The 15860-nt window shown below is 36.8% G+C and overlaps 1 protein-coding gene across 3 annotated transcripts in view; it reads right to left on the bottom strand.

Annotated features, from left to right (window-relative positions):
* Window positions 1-15860, bottom strand: part of LOC129726784 (uncharacterized) — a 31263-nt gene that overhangs the window by 4599 nt on the left and 10804 nt on the right. The window lies entirely within an intron of this gene.

Below are 15860 nucleotides of genomic sequence, written 5' to 3'. Positions count from 1 at the left end.
CTATATCACAAATCGTGTGATTTCAAGAAAATCGCGTAAAAAAAGATCGCGTAATTTAGAGGAAATCGCGTAAAGAAAATCGAGTAAAATAAAATTTCGTAAAAAAAGTCACGTAAAAAGAGAATTCAGTGTACAAAATAAGTTTTGAGAGAGTCTCCAAGAGTATAATGAAACATAAATTGTTAACTGGGAAAGTAGTAAACGGGGGCGAAGTGTTGCCAAGTGTTCAAAACAGAAACACTTTAAAACTGCTACAACATCTGCTCGGGTTCTTGAACATGATCAAATTTAAAAACTAATGTAATCCGTATTTTATTCAAATCAACTCTGTATAATTTGCTCAAACGTTTTGGAGAACGGATGACTGTGATCCGGAAGGATCAGAGTATGCGTCGTAGTGGAACATACGATCGGTAGCTGAACTGGGAGGTATTGAGTGGAAATATGATGCTAACAATTATACCACAGACTAACAGACGTAACACTGGAACCTAGCTCCATCGCCACGAAAAAACGATCATTTCAAATTTACAATAGAATATCAGTCATCACGCGATAACGCCGTCTGGGGCGCTGTCTTAGACCTTCCTATCTGCGCTAGTATTAGTGGTCGATTTAACTAATACAAGTTTAATTTTGGTTGCAAATAATCAACAAGCTGGTAGCACAGACTAACAGACATAACACTTCGAACAAATTTTCAATAAATTCATCGTTCGGATGATTCCAGTACTTTACGTTAGTAACACTAGCACCATCTGCTGTCATGTTCGCGCTGCGTCATGTATTTCGACATCAGCGCCAGCGTTACTGCATGTGTCAAATGGGGAACCACAAAATATGTATGACACTGCATGACAGCGCCCCAGACGGCGTTATCGCGTGATGATTGTTATTCGATTGGAAATTTGAAATGATCGTTTTTTGTGGCGATGGAGCTAGGTTCCAGTGTTACGTCTGTTAGTCTGTGCTGGTAGTAACAAAAAATTTCCTCCTGCCCCGAGCTTTTATTCAAGTTGTAAGCCGATTTTTAGTTTTATTTCATCTGGTTTTTCACTAAAACAATGTTTGTTAAAACAGGTAACACTAATGAACTAGGATTCATAAGTGCAATATTTTTCGAAATTGAATATCAGCTGATTTTTTGGTTGAAAACAAATCGATTTTATTAGGATACAGACTAAGCCTGTATTGGTGAGATCTGGCGTAGAAAGCTCTATGCAGTCTCATACATATTGTGTGGTTCCCCATTTGACACATGCAGTAACGCTGGCGCTGATGTCGAAATACATGACGCAGCGCGAACACGACAGCAGATGGTGCTAGTGTTACTAACATAAAGTACTGGACTCATCCGAACGATGATTTTATTGAAAATTTGTTCGAAGTGTTATGTCTATTAGTCTGTGAAAATACTGTCTGGGGGATACGTCTACAAAAGGTTACCGTTCTACCCGTGCCTGTAAGCAACCCGACAGGACGCTGAAGCAAGACCTAGTGAGTAAAACACGCACTACGAGAGTTGTATGCAAAGGTTTTGACGAAGTATGAAGGATGTTTCCTTATGGACGACAAAACATACGTGAATATTGGCCAGCTTTCAAGAACGAAATTTTATTTCGCCACAGTACGGAGTGATGTCCCCGCCAAGTTCAAGTTTATTTTCGGTAATGAATTTGGCAAAAACTAATGATCTGGCAAGAGATTGGCAGCTGTGGACGAAAGCCAAGGTTTTTTTTAACAAACAAGACGATGGACCCAACGGTATACACGTAGGAGTGCCTCAAAAAGTAAGTTTTACCGGTTATTATGGCACAGAGAGGTGTTATGTTTTGGCAGCATTTGAAAAGCTGTCAGTACAGTCGGGAGGTAGTTCAATGGTACCGTGACAACAAGGTGGATTTCATCACAGATATGCTTTGTCTGACCAACCAAATTACCCTCAATTCTGCCCAATCGAAAAGTATTGGGCAATAATCAAGAGGAAAATGGAGAAGAATGGAATGTTAATGTGGAATGCTGCACATATGACGAGAACAAACTGGAACAAACTCACAGCTGAAGTAGACCAGATGTGTGTGCAGCAAATGACGACACTAATTCCGTAGAAAGTTCGCGATTTCATCGACGACTGACGGAATGACTTTCTTATATAATTTCTCTTAAAATACAATAAAATACCTTCATTTCAACTACTTAATATGTTTCTTAAGTCTAACCAACTCCGAAATAGAGTTAATTCATTTTTAGGCCGGATTTTTATTTAGGCAAGTTTTTATTTATTTATTTATTTATTTTCGTCAAGCAAATGTAGACTACAGTTATAATAATACAATGTTTTCTTATATTCTATACATTATTTCCAGTAGTTAGTCGTTTTTTGATTTGATTTCTGCCCATAGTGATGTCGATATTTTCGCAGTGCTGATTATAGTGCCGCATCATGCGATTTATTGGGCCATTTTTTGAGTAGTTAGTTCTGTGAGAGTTTTCCGAAAATATTTTACGATTTCTTAATTGACGACTGGGTGCATAAAAATTTAGTTGCGATAATAATTTAGAAGATTGCACGCGTTGAGAAATAATGTCATTGATAAAATAAAGCATTGAAAGTTCGCGGCGTTCTTTAAGTGCTTGTATGTCTAAAAGCATGCAGCGTGCTTCATATGATGGTAAGGGAAATGCTGTCCAATTCAGTTTACGAAGCGCGTACAAAAGAAAAAGTTTTTGGACAGATTCAATGCGTTCTTCATGTGTTACAATATAGGGATTCCATACAATGCTACAGTATTCCAGAATTGGTCGGACGTATGTAATATATAATAGTTTGATTGTATATGGGTCTTGAAAATTGTGGCCGAAGCGTTTTATGAAGCCCAGTTTACTATTTGCTTTGTTGATAATTGTATTATAAAGTTCTATGAATGTAAGTTTGGAGTCTAAGATTACGCCTAGGTCCCTTACGATTTTGCATTTTTCTACTGGTTGGTTTCCTAAGAAAATGTTTGTAGGTGGTGTTACTGTTTTTCTGCTAAATGCTATTGAATTACATTTTTTGATGTTGAGTTGCAATAGACTTTTGTTGCACCAAGTGTAGAATACATTGATTTCATTCTGGAATATTTCGAAGTCTTTTTCATTGATTATTTCTATAAAGAGCTTCATGTCGTCAGCATATATAAGCACACGTATTGATTTGAGAAGAAAGGAAATGTCATTCACGTATAATATAAAAAGAAGAGGGCCCAGGTGAGAACCTTGAGGAACCCCGAAAGTTACTTCTATTGGGTTTGAGAAGGAATTTTGAAAGCGGACTATTTGTGTTCTCTTTGTTAAGTATGACTGCAGCCATTCCAAGAATTTTGTTTCCATTCCGTATTTTTCGAGCTTGAAGAGCAATAAAGGTATGTCGATTCCGTCAAATGCCTTGCTAAAGTCCGTATAAAGAGCTTCTACGTGGTTGCCGTTGTCCATTACAGTCAAAGTAAAATTTATGAATTCCAAAAGATTTGTGGTAGTTGATCGGCCTTTATTAAAGCCATGCTGTTGAGTTGTGATTTGGTTTTTTACTTGCTGAAAGATTTTTTCATTAATTATTGATTCAAATAATTTTGGAATGCATGAAATAATGGCAATTCCACGATAATTACGAATGTCTGGTTTAGCGCCAGATTTGAAAATTGGCACTAAGAATGAGGTTTTCCAGAGTTCTGGAAAAATTCCATTCTTCAGAGACATATTAAAGAGGTGTAGTAAAGGTGTAGATAGTTCTTCTGCCAAGTTTTTGAGAAAAATTGGAGCTATTCTGTCAGGTTCAGGACCTTTCGTAGCGTCTATGTTTTTAAGTGCGTTCTGAATTTCGAATTCAGATATTTGATTGACAGATAAAGAATTCGAAAATTCAGGAAAATACGAGAAATATTCGCGGTCGCGGTCTGTTTCTTCAAATGTGGTGTATATTTCTTGAAAAAAAGTGGCAAAAAGACTACGTATTTCATTACTAGTGTGTCCTACATTACTGTCAAGATGCATTCGTGATGGAAACTTGTTGCTTTTTAGTTTGGTTTTTACGTAATTGAAGAAGTTCTTAGGGCAGGACTTGATTTGATGTTCGACTTTACGGTTATGCTCTTCATGCGCAATTTTAATGGCTGCGTCAAGTTGACGGCAAATTTCTTGGTAATTTTGAAGATTTTCGCTATTGTTGTTTTTTTTTGTATATTTTATGTGCTTTTTGTTTTCTATTTTTTAGGTTCTTCAATTGTGGATTAAACCACACAGTACATTTGTTGGTGTTCGTTCGTCTTCTTCTTCTTAGTGGTACATTTTCTGATATAATTTGATTAATTATTTCATAAAATTTTAATACTTCTTCGTTGACATTTCCTTCTTTACAAATAATACTACGCCAATTTATTATGCGTAGTCTACGTTTGACTTGTTCGAAGTCAGTTTTGTGGTATTCCGGTACATCCTCGTGCTCGCAGTCGCTAGGGTACGAACTGTTATTAATTACTATTGAATATTCAATTGCTGTGTAAAATGCTTCATTTTTCCAGATGGGAGTCAATGATGCATCTACACAGAAGTCTTCAGTGCAGTTTGTGAATAATAGGTCTAAATATGCATTTTGTTTGTTGTTGACATGATTGATTTGATATAGACCGAGTTCTGAGGATTTGCCAAAAAGATACTGCAGTGTTTCGTTTTCGCTTACGACTGGGAGTAAGATAGATTCATTTTCAATGTCTACGATAAAGTCTGCATTACGTTGGTTGAAGTCGCCATAGACATGCAGTTTTACTTCTGGTTTCATGTTAGACATAATAGATTCTAGAGTTTTGAAAAATAATTCATATGAATGTTTATGAGCATGTTCCGGTGGAAAGTAGACGGAACAGAAGATATGTTCTTCGCCAGCAATAAATGCTTTGGCCCATACGTGTTCAAATTCTTTATATTTGTCGGATATTATTTCTTCAGAAGTAAAGTCTACATTAATGACAATGAGGACTCCACCGCCTGACTTTTTTTACTGGTAGACAAATTCCGATCGTGCCGGAATACATTATAATTGTTTCCAAATACTTCTTCGCTTCTTACGCTTTCGTCCCAGCTAGTTTCAGTTCCTAGAATTACTTTGAAGGTGGATGATAATAGATTTTGTTTAATTTCCTTCATTTTGGCTGGACTTTTCATGCGGTTGAAAGAACCCGTACCTCTGTTGTAGAAACTCATGGGTTTCAAATTTCAATACTGGGACAGCTAGCACATTGCACTTTTTGGTCTTTTTGGGAGAAATTAATTATTGGAAGAAATGATTTAATTTCGCATATTGATAGAGAAACGCCTTATACTAGCTCTTCAACTAAGGTTGTAGATCAAGTCAGCGTTTGAACGCAGCCATTTGTCGGGAAATTCTGTCCTTTTCCTTTAGTGAATTGAAACAAATTCGTACAGCATACCTTCTTTCTTCTTTGCGTTTGGCTTCAATCCCCCAAGGTAGCTATCTCGGGACATTGATATTGCTTTTTTACGTAAACGACATCAATATCATTTTCAAAGGCAATCGATTGTCAATCGCTGATGAACTACAACTTTTCACAAAAGTGAATTATTTGCGAATTTAGTTCGCTCAAACCTGGAATGTTGCGCTAAGTGTGAAATCCCTACTTTTTGAACCGGTCTTCATGCTACATGCTTTGAATATGACGTTGGCTACGAGGTACCAAAGATGACTAGAACAAAATACCTGATTATTGCAGTATGCAGCGGACACGATTGTCGCTGCGCGTAAACGTAAGTCGTTATAATTTTTATACTGGTAATTTGATGATGACGGCACGGTGAAGCATGTTTTTTCAATATCCTTGTATGGTTCTGCCATCTAATTTTCAACTGCACGGTGGGCGATCTAATTTTCAATATTTTTATACGGTGCTGCCACCTAGTTTTGATTTTCATGTAGCGCATTATGCACGATACAGCGATTTTGCTGATAACCAGGTTTATGCGCATTTAAGTAATCATATGGCAGCACTAACCGTTGTAAAGGTGTCGTGGGTAAAATGTATGAGAAAACTGGAAGTCAGGTATCTTGTTCTAGTTAACTTCGGAGGTACTAAACACTCGTTTTGCCACTAACGCATAATTTTTAGAAAAAAGTGATCAGTTGGGGCACGCTTCCTGTTGTTAATAGCAGTGGTGATTCAAAACCTAATTATAAAAATAATTTGAAATCAACGCTTTGATAAGGGACATCATCCGTCTTGATTTAGCAAGAGATGTCCTGATTTTGAGATACATACTTTCTTTTCATATTCTAGCATTTGTCCTGATTTTCTTGAGATATCCAATTTTGTTGCGTGGCAATAATATGTACATATGTACATACATTGCCTGATTTACAGTATACAATGCAATATGTCCTCTCAAAACGCACAATAATTGCTCTGACTTCGCACAAAAATGTGTGAAATGCGATGAGCCATCCCTAAAAGCACGGTCTGCAGTCAAAACAGCTATTGGTGATGTTTTTTTGCCACAGAACAAACCGAGGATGGTGCCAGTAACGTAGAACCGAATGCGTAAAACCAGAATTAAACCAGAGTCATATTTAAATGCAAAATGTTGAGAAATGATTGCTTGCTACACTGTTTCAACGATACCAGTCTGTGATACCGCTTCCGAACACCAGTTGACACTTTATGATTGTAGTGGTTCAAAGCAGCCTGAAGCGGATATTACACGAAGTAAATATTTGCGTGATATGACAGACTATATTCGTTCGCCTGTCTAATACCGAGAGATTTTCTTCAGTTATTTGCAAAAATATGTTTGCGGTTGTATTTGCAAAACAAAAAAGTAAATAAATATTTGCTTCGTCTAATGTCGTTTTTTGCTAGTCAATTCACTACTGAGCGAATATTTGCTTTCATTTTTTCTTTGTTCATACAGAAATTTGGTATAAGCCAACTACAGCAAATCTATTTTCCTATAATTTATACTAAAAAAATATTATATAGAATCCTGGTTTTTTTTCAATGAAAATACACACACATGTGAAAATTAATTTTGAACTTTTGATGTTAAATAGGCGCTTCGTTTTCTTCCTCTCGGAGCAGTGGAAAGAAGCGTCCTCGTTTGTGGTTTGACCCAATCGCGCACTCATATGCATCTGACGACAAGTCTGATTCCTGTCGTTCCCAATGGAAATATGGTTGCCTGGCGTGGGCGAACGACTCGCAAACCATTCATATGAGCCGATTTATGAAAAAGAGCGAACGTGCGAACATCCTATAGTATGCCAATCAATTAGCGAAAAGCCAACCAACGACAAATTTTCGCAAAGATATATAGTAAAGAGTAGTCAGGGCAGTCCCTATCTTAACCAAATCAAAGAAATGATGTTTCCGAATGACAAGTTTATTTCCTGAAAATAATTCGCATCGTGTAACACAACAAATATATATACCACAAAATTTGCAGGGAGGCTTTTTTTTATTTTTATTCTCGCTTATTTTTCGTCGGTCTAGTTCCGCCACTGTTGTGGCCAATCACCGACGCCCAGGGAGGCGACTCCACACCCAGGACCCTAACTCACGACCCGTTTATTAACGGACCGGCGCCAACGGCTTTACTTCCTCATGCGATGGAAGGCGTAATCCCAGAGATTTTTCGCCTCAGAAAATCTCCCGGTGTCGGCTAGGATTGAATCTAGACCAGTTGGGTTGGTTGTGAGTGGATCACCTATGTCGGCGGTGGGATTCGAACCCAGGCGTCGAGCGTGGTTGGCAGAGACGTTACCAACCACACTAGGCCCCCGCCGTGCAGGGAGGCTTTGCTACTGTTCAAACAAACAGAATTATGAACAAATATTCGCTATAGTGTAATAGCATAACAAATATATTTTCCCGAAGAAAAATATTGTGCAATAATTCCGGTGAGAAATATACCAAATATTTGCTTCGTGTAATGTTCGCTTAAGCTTTTTAGTTTTCAAAAAATCGAAATTTTTTTTATTGCATTATCTTGAAGTACAACATCTTGAGAACATTTTAACAGATTTTTCAAGATCCGAGCAATAGGGAGAAAGTTAGCGCGATTTGCAGCGCGCCTCACCACGGCCGCATAAGCTAAACTTGAAATTATACGCGTTTATCTCGGAATGCTGTTTCTCAAAAAATGACTGCCGTGTCCAGGGTTGTCAATGTTCCAGTTTAAACTGGATTCCTCCAGTTTTTTTCAAGTGATCCAGTCAAACAGTTTATTCCCAAAATCTTCCAGATTTTCAGATATTTGCCAGTTTTATCCAGTTTTTTATTCACTGAAGCTCCGATTGATTTTCGAAAATATTTTTAAAACGTAAATATTGTAGATTGATAAACTACTTTGACAATTCTTAACAGCGTTCTCAGTATGCTATCTTCTCGCACGAAACACGGTCAAATTAAAGGCTGCATGACATGGTTGAGATAAAACCAAACAAATAGATTTTACCAGACCATGAAAAAAATTTCTGTTTATTTTCTGTTGTGTAGCAGTTAAAAAATTATTGAAGGAATTAGATACCAAAAGATAGCGAAGTCAGAAATAATTGAAACTTAAATTTCATTGATGTAATGGAAGAAAATTTTGCTCTATTTTCTTAATTTTGAGATAGATTGATTGCGTAATTTTAAATTGCGCTGCTGTTAGAGGAAATTTTTCAGTCCATAATTTTAACAAAATGTAAGCCCGAAACAAAACAGTTCTGATTAAAATGAGTCATTTTTTGCGAAGAGTTATCTCTTTAGTTGCTTCATAAAAAACTGTCACTGGATTCAGTCCCCATAACAGAAAAGCACAATCACAATCATTTTTTTTTTTGCTTTTTTTAAATTTATTGGAAGTCCAGTTTTATCCAGTTTTTTTTTCAGCCTTTTTCCAGTTAAATCGAAAATTTTATTGGCAACTCTGGCCGTGTCTACGATTGCGGTGAAACTACTGAACCGATTTTCTTTATCTTTTTTTTTTAATGTTCGTTATAAAATTTTCCGGTCGTTGAACGATTGATTTTTGATACACGAAGTTTACCTTTGCTGGAAAAACAATTTTATTGCAATTTTCAGCGCTCAAAACATGTTTTTTTGGAAAAAACGATTACACTGAAAATAAAATACTTATAAAAACGATCATTCAGATACCCGGCACACTTCTAAACTAATGATAAAATATGAGTTTTTTATTTCAGTTGATGTGCTGCGTCGCTATCGTAAACACCGCAATAGCAAAGCCTTGGTGCTACATTCCGATTCGGAACTTGACCTTCTGTTTATTTATACACAGACTTCGCAGCCGACTGTTTAGTGTACAGGACAGGACAATTGCGGGGATAGCGCTACGATCCTACTGACTCTAAAGCCTGTATTACACGTTTTGTCTAATGGTCAAATATTTGACCTTCTGACATAATGGTCAAATTTATTTGACATCATGGTTGTTGTTTGCCCGTGTTTGCCCCATGTTAAAATTGGAGAGTGAGAAACAATCTTTGACCAAATTTGTATCTTTCAAAAAGTGACAAATATTTGACGCTTGGTCAAAGAGTGTATTAGAGCCTAAACACTCTTCTCTCCCGAGCCGAGACTCAAACCTGCGACGACTGACTTGTTAGGCCAGCATCGTACTAGCAATACTCAGAGGGAGAGATATGCGAAAAGAATGTTGTGAGCCAAACGAACGTGTCAAAATCCGAGCCAAACGAACAAGAAAGGTAACACATTGAGAGGTATTGCAATCAGATACAATAGAGGATATTTTTATTTTCACACGTTTTTCATGTTCTTTTGCTAAACAATGAATTGAGAAGGCCCCAAAATTGCTTTATCACAGTGATTTTTAACTGGTGATTCACAAACCTTTTGTATGACCAACAAAATAATGATCAATTATGTTAAAAATATATTAAATTGAACAAACATTAAGTTTAACACCTTTAAGGTTTTTGTGATGCGTGATTGTTCCCCAGGGCTTCCACCGTCACTATAAGTTATACGAGTCGAATGAAAAAGTTAGTCAACATTGCGCCTTGAGAAGAGAATCTGGCAGCTATGACATGTGAAACCTAGTTGCTAAATTAGCGGGTTTTTTCATCGCTTATCTCTCTCTGAGTATCTCTACATCGTACCTCGAGACCATCTGGGAGATAACCGCAAACCTCTGCCAAAAATAAAGCGTTTCAGGGAAACGGCTATTACTCCCCGAATGATTGGTATTTATTATAAACAAACGTGTTTTGTTGTTGTTGAATAACTAAACTTTCAGAAAAATACTTCTTTTATGTAATAAAAAAGGTGTTACACGCTTAAAAAAATCCAAACTTTGCTCGTTTTTCTCGAGCAAAAAGGTTATATAACCCCTTAAGACTTTTAAAAATACCCTAGAGATTCAAATGTGTCATTCGTTGTACAGATTTCAAACTTAATCATCAGTTGTACTATTTCCGCACAATATTGATGTGGGCAACAATTCTTGCGCAGGGAATTTTTGTAAATTTGTCATTCTTGTTAATTTGTTTTTCGATTTCGGGATATTACGAAAAAATGTTTTTTTTTCTGTTAAATCTCAGCGAAGTGACGAGAGAAATCTTCTAGGTGTTGGAACCGTTAAACATTTGATAAACATGAAGAAACGAGACAGTCCCGCGAGTTTTTGAAAATTTGTGTGCCTCTCTGACAAGTATCATTTTACTCATTTATCTGCCACCTTATATCTATAAGTCAATTTAAAAAAGCGTAGGTACTAACATTTCGCAGTCAAAACTTGACCTTTCTCTGTTTAACGGTTTAATAGTAACAGTCTCTCCCGCGCCGGGTTTCGAACCTACGACAACTGGAATGTAGGGACAGTGTCGTACCTTGAGACCAGCTAGGATGTCTTAGGCTTTGATCGAATTTATACCGAAAAAAGAATATACACTAAGGTCGCTTTTTACGCGGTTTTTTACGCGGATTCCGGAATTTACGCGGTATTTTTTTGCCCGGATTTTGGTTTCCCTTCACTCAGAATGCAAAATTAACGATGGTTTTTTTACGCGGATTCCGTAATTTACGCGTTTTTTTACGCGGATTCCGTAATTTACGCGTTTTTTACGCGGATTCCGGAATTTACGCGTTTTTTTACGCGGATTCCGGAATATACGCGTTTTTTTACGCGGATTCCGGAATTTACGCGTTTTTTTACGCGGATTCCGGAATTTACGCATTTTTTTACGCGGATTCCGGAATTTACGCGTTTTTTTTACGCGGATTCCGGAATTTATGCGGTTTTTAGTGTATTTTCATCCAAAAAGAACTACTTAGGACTCATCCATACGCAAAACATTAGGCCATTTTTCTTTGGACGAATCAATATGCATTTCAGCAAAAATGAGGCGATTCAAAACATGGCGTTTCGTCACCTACCCAATTACTTTAATTACTCCAGTTACTGCTCACGTTTAATTCCAGCTAATCTTCGATCTTATCTAAACCAGACCCATGTCATGGCAACTGTTTCCTGAAGCCGCCGCCGACGATGATGGCGCTAGTGTTGAAAATATGGTCTTAAACTCCGTTCATTGTGCCGCATGAGTTACAGCACGGATTGTTTGCGTGCTTCTAACTGCATTGAATGTAGAATTATCCGGAACGTCCTTAAACATGTTTGAACGTGACCATTTATGTCCTGCACAAAATCCATAAAACCAGTGGTGGGCACCATTTCTCTAATCAACTAATCGCTAATTAGCGACGCTAATATTCAGTTAGCGGTTTAGCGATTTCCCTAATTTTTGAGCTGGTTAGCGGGCTGTTAGCGTCGCTAAAATTTGGGCATTCGAAACGCTAATCGTTAATCTGCTAATTTTGTAGAAAAGCGACAATAAAACTATGAGTCGCTGATGGCTTACATAAATTGCTTCGAATGATGAACATGCCTTACTGCAAAAGTTACCTTTGGAACATATATTTCATTTAAACAACGTTCAATTGTCCTAATTGTCTAGAACTCCTCTTTTTACGACCCAAGTGCAAGTCAGTTTTGTTTACGCTAGAATGGGGTTCCAGTTAACGTATAAACCACAGGAGCATTTTGGAGAACAAGCTCAAGGTGATCTAGATTGAATTTTTGGAACGCCAAAAATTCCTGCATATTGCAATGCGCTAGAAATTACGGTAACTTCGGTTCTACTTTTTTGATTCAGATAATACTTGAGTTTTTTAAAACATTCCTGGAGGTATTCATTTTACATACAAGCAGAATCACTTTTGTTGTTCCTTATTTTCACAAAATCAAATATGACCGTTTTGTGAGATTTGTACCTCTTATTATAAATAGCACTCAAATGATATGACAATCTTCGTATTAATAAGTTAGCGATTAGCGATAGTTCCGCTAATATGGGTTTAGGGTTTAGCGATTATCGAGCTAAATTTTTCAATCAGCTGATTAGTCATTAGCGTCGCTAAATTTTCATTTGTGCCCACCACAGCATAAAACGATCAAAACAAAACAAACGTTCTTCGCTTCCTGCATTTCTAGACGCCACTTGCAATTGATCTCGCCTGCACGAGGCTTATCCGGTTGTTTCACAAGCACTGATAGCCTTTTGACGCATAATCGAGCCAGAGAAGAACGGCTTCGAGCAAAATGTATGGGAATAATAATAATAATAACCATGAAAAGTTACCAGGCGCTACTATTGTTTTGAACGAAACTGTATTGTTTCACGAACAAACAAATCACTTTCACAGCGAACCCAAACAACAGCAGTGACGATAACGTTACAGAAGGATGTAATAATACTTGTGGTTTTAATTTCTTTTGTTTACGAATATACGCGTCGAACGAATCTTGCGTCTCTGGCTGATGTCATACTGAAAGCGAAGCAAAGCGTTGTCATATATTTTCTTATTATTGATATTATTCCTCGAATGAGAAGAGACGCACCTCATCGCTTTCAGTATAACGTCAGCCGATCGGCTTCATACATATCGTATACACGCGTTAAAGAGACGCCCGTATAACATTGCACTAAGTCTGTATGTAACTTATAGCAGATTTCTTTATTACACTGGGTCAGTGCAAATCTATACAAGAATAAAGAAACGACATTGCGATTTATGACGCAAGTAAAAAAGAGATGTCAGACAGTTGTTTACGAACTAAGCGCGCGCGGTGGCGGGCTAAAACTGACAAAGTTTACGGTGCCCCCCGGAGCTGCTGCCAGGTCAGAACTGGGTTGAAATTAAGCGAATAAAGAAGAGGTTTTACCAGCTTTTGGACGCGCTTAAGCTATTACGCTGGGTTTGTATGTGACTTATTTTTGTTTCCGTTTTCATTTCGAACCCACCACGGTCCCATTATGTCAGATGTTATTTTTGGGTCATGAAAAAAATGGCGTCTTTTCATAAGCCTGGTTTTGACAGCAGTTAGGTTGACTCCAGGTTAAAACTAAATGGGTAGTGGAAATAAAGAAATTCTATATTAAATTCCAATATTTTATAGCATGTCATTTCGAAATAGCATGGACTGCCTCAAGCACAGGATTAATAGCGAATCCCTAGGGGCTAGACACTTTTATTTCCATGGAAAATCTTAGGATAATATTACACAATATTGGTTGATATATTTCAATATTTATCGTTTATCTGTTAACTGACATCCTCCAACGGTAATGTAACGCTTGATGTAACGGCAATGAGCTATGGTATAGATAGAGGGGTGTCGAAAATGGAACGGTAAATACTTTTTAAAATTGAATATTGGAAATATTTCGCCATATATCAAAAGTGTCTTACCCCTAGGCGAAACATGTCTCTGCTCAAACTCTTTGCTACCGGTTCTTTTAATCTGGATATACTTAATATAAATACGTACTGTTTAAAATGGTTACATTGCGTGTTCGTCTTGTTTTTACAACCTTCTGATAACAGAGTTCGCCGGTGAGTTACGCATATTCAACTTCAACAGAGCCAGTGTAAAAATAATATATTATGATACAAAAACAGCGCGTTCGATTGGTAGTAATAAATTTGTAACATTGTAATGTGTAACACACAAAAAAAAAAAAGTTCTGAGTGAAAATGTCAAAATACTCAAACGTTCATATTTTTATTTGTTGCTTCTTTTAACCATCACCAAATTTTGACAGATAGTAATACATATTGTCATTCTCAATGTAAAAAAATCAATTTTTCAAAAAGATATTTAATATTTTGTGACAATTTTGAAAATCTGACACGAAAAAAATTTTTTATAGTGTATATATTGTTTCTAGAACCGTAAATTTATTACCTGCGAATTTGCTTAAGACTAGGGTTACAACTTGGTCGGAGTTAAAAATCAGGACAATTTTTTTCCAGCGAAAATTTGATCTAAGGTATTTTTATTTTTTGAGGTATCAATATACCTAAGATACCTGAAAATTGCAACACTAGTAAACTGTTTGAAATAAACTTAACAACAGGGGGTTTTAATTTAAAAAAATACCTGCTTTTTCTTATACTAATCGATGGCCGAACTTTCAGTAGGCACTATGAATTTTTTCTTTCGTTTTTCTTTGATTTTTAAATTGAAAAATTAGATTTTTTTAAATTTTCACTAACTGGCAAGTAGTGAACAAAGTCACACTTCTGCTGCTAGAAAATATAACCCTAGTAGAGAACAGAATGACATTTCTGCTTATGGAAAATATAACCCTGACAGAGCACAAAGTGATACAGACCTAAGGGGAGACAACTGGGTATAGATTTGCATCCACTTTGGGAACCACTCGCTGATTGGTTGCAATTGAAAACCTCGAGTGCGTTAAAGTTGATCGTCAGGCTTGCTGGCAGTGTTGCTGAACAACATGTTTTGTTGTTTTGATTTATGTTTTTTTATGATGTCACCTGTTATAATATAAAATATTTTCAAGTGAATATCCAAAATGAAGTACAAAGCGTACAAATATGGGTGTAGTAAGAGATCCGACTTGGATCATCACTTATATCAATTACCAAAAGATCTAAAAGTGCGCAAGGAGTTAAAACGGTTTTGCGTAAAGCATAAGAACAGCATACCGCTGCTCAATGTCGGAAGTAAATAGTGTAGTGTAAGCTTATTTCTACTTTTGAATCCGTTCTGGATTAAGTTTGGAGCAAACCTGTTGAGGCATATTGCTTGTGCGGAGGGTACAATGCAGTTGGGTCAATGAAAGAAAAGCATTAAAAACATTCAAGTATTTTCCGAGTGAATGGCATCACTTACGAAAAATACAACAGGGATCATCGAGGTGGATGAGGAAGAAGAGTAAGAAGCCAGATATCGCCCCTTAGATACAGACCATTTTACGAGACGTTTCTGAACTCAATTAATGAATGAAATTTTGACAGAATGCTCGGAACCACTGACATAACGCACGTAAAAGCAGCAATAATATCAGCAGGATCCGTGACACCTGTCAATTCGTAAAATGGTCTATTAATGCTGCTTGCCTGTGGAAATATAGCCCTGGGTTCGCATGTTATGACAGGGATGCCAAATGAAAAGTCATGTCCTAATTTCGAATTTTTTTTAACGTGTTTTCAAATTTCTTATGTGTGGAGACATTTTAATGGAGTGTGAAGATATTTGAATAATGACCTGGCATCTCTGTGTTATGATTTCTTGACGGCAGTGTTTGTCTATAAATCACTTACAGTTGTTAAAAATTGAAAATCAATTTTTTGTGGAATATGTATTTCTTTGACATTGCTTATCAAACAAAAAATAATATACATACCCTTAAAACACTCTATTGTCAAAAAACGTTCAACGGATTAAACGACTAGACAATTTCTCTCGTCAAGATTCAATCA

This window comes from Wyeomyia smithii, chromosome 1, assembly GCF_029784165.1.
Source record: "Wyeomyia smithii strain HCP4-BCI-WySm-NY-G18 chromosome 1, ASM2978416v1, whole genome shotgun sequence".
In the NCBI taxonomy this organism is placed as follows: Eukaryota; Metazoa; Arthropoda; class Insecta; order Diptera; family Culicidae; genus Wyeomyia; species Wyeomyia smithii.
This window is presented reverse-complemented; position numbering and strand designations above follow the sequence as displayed.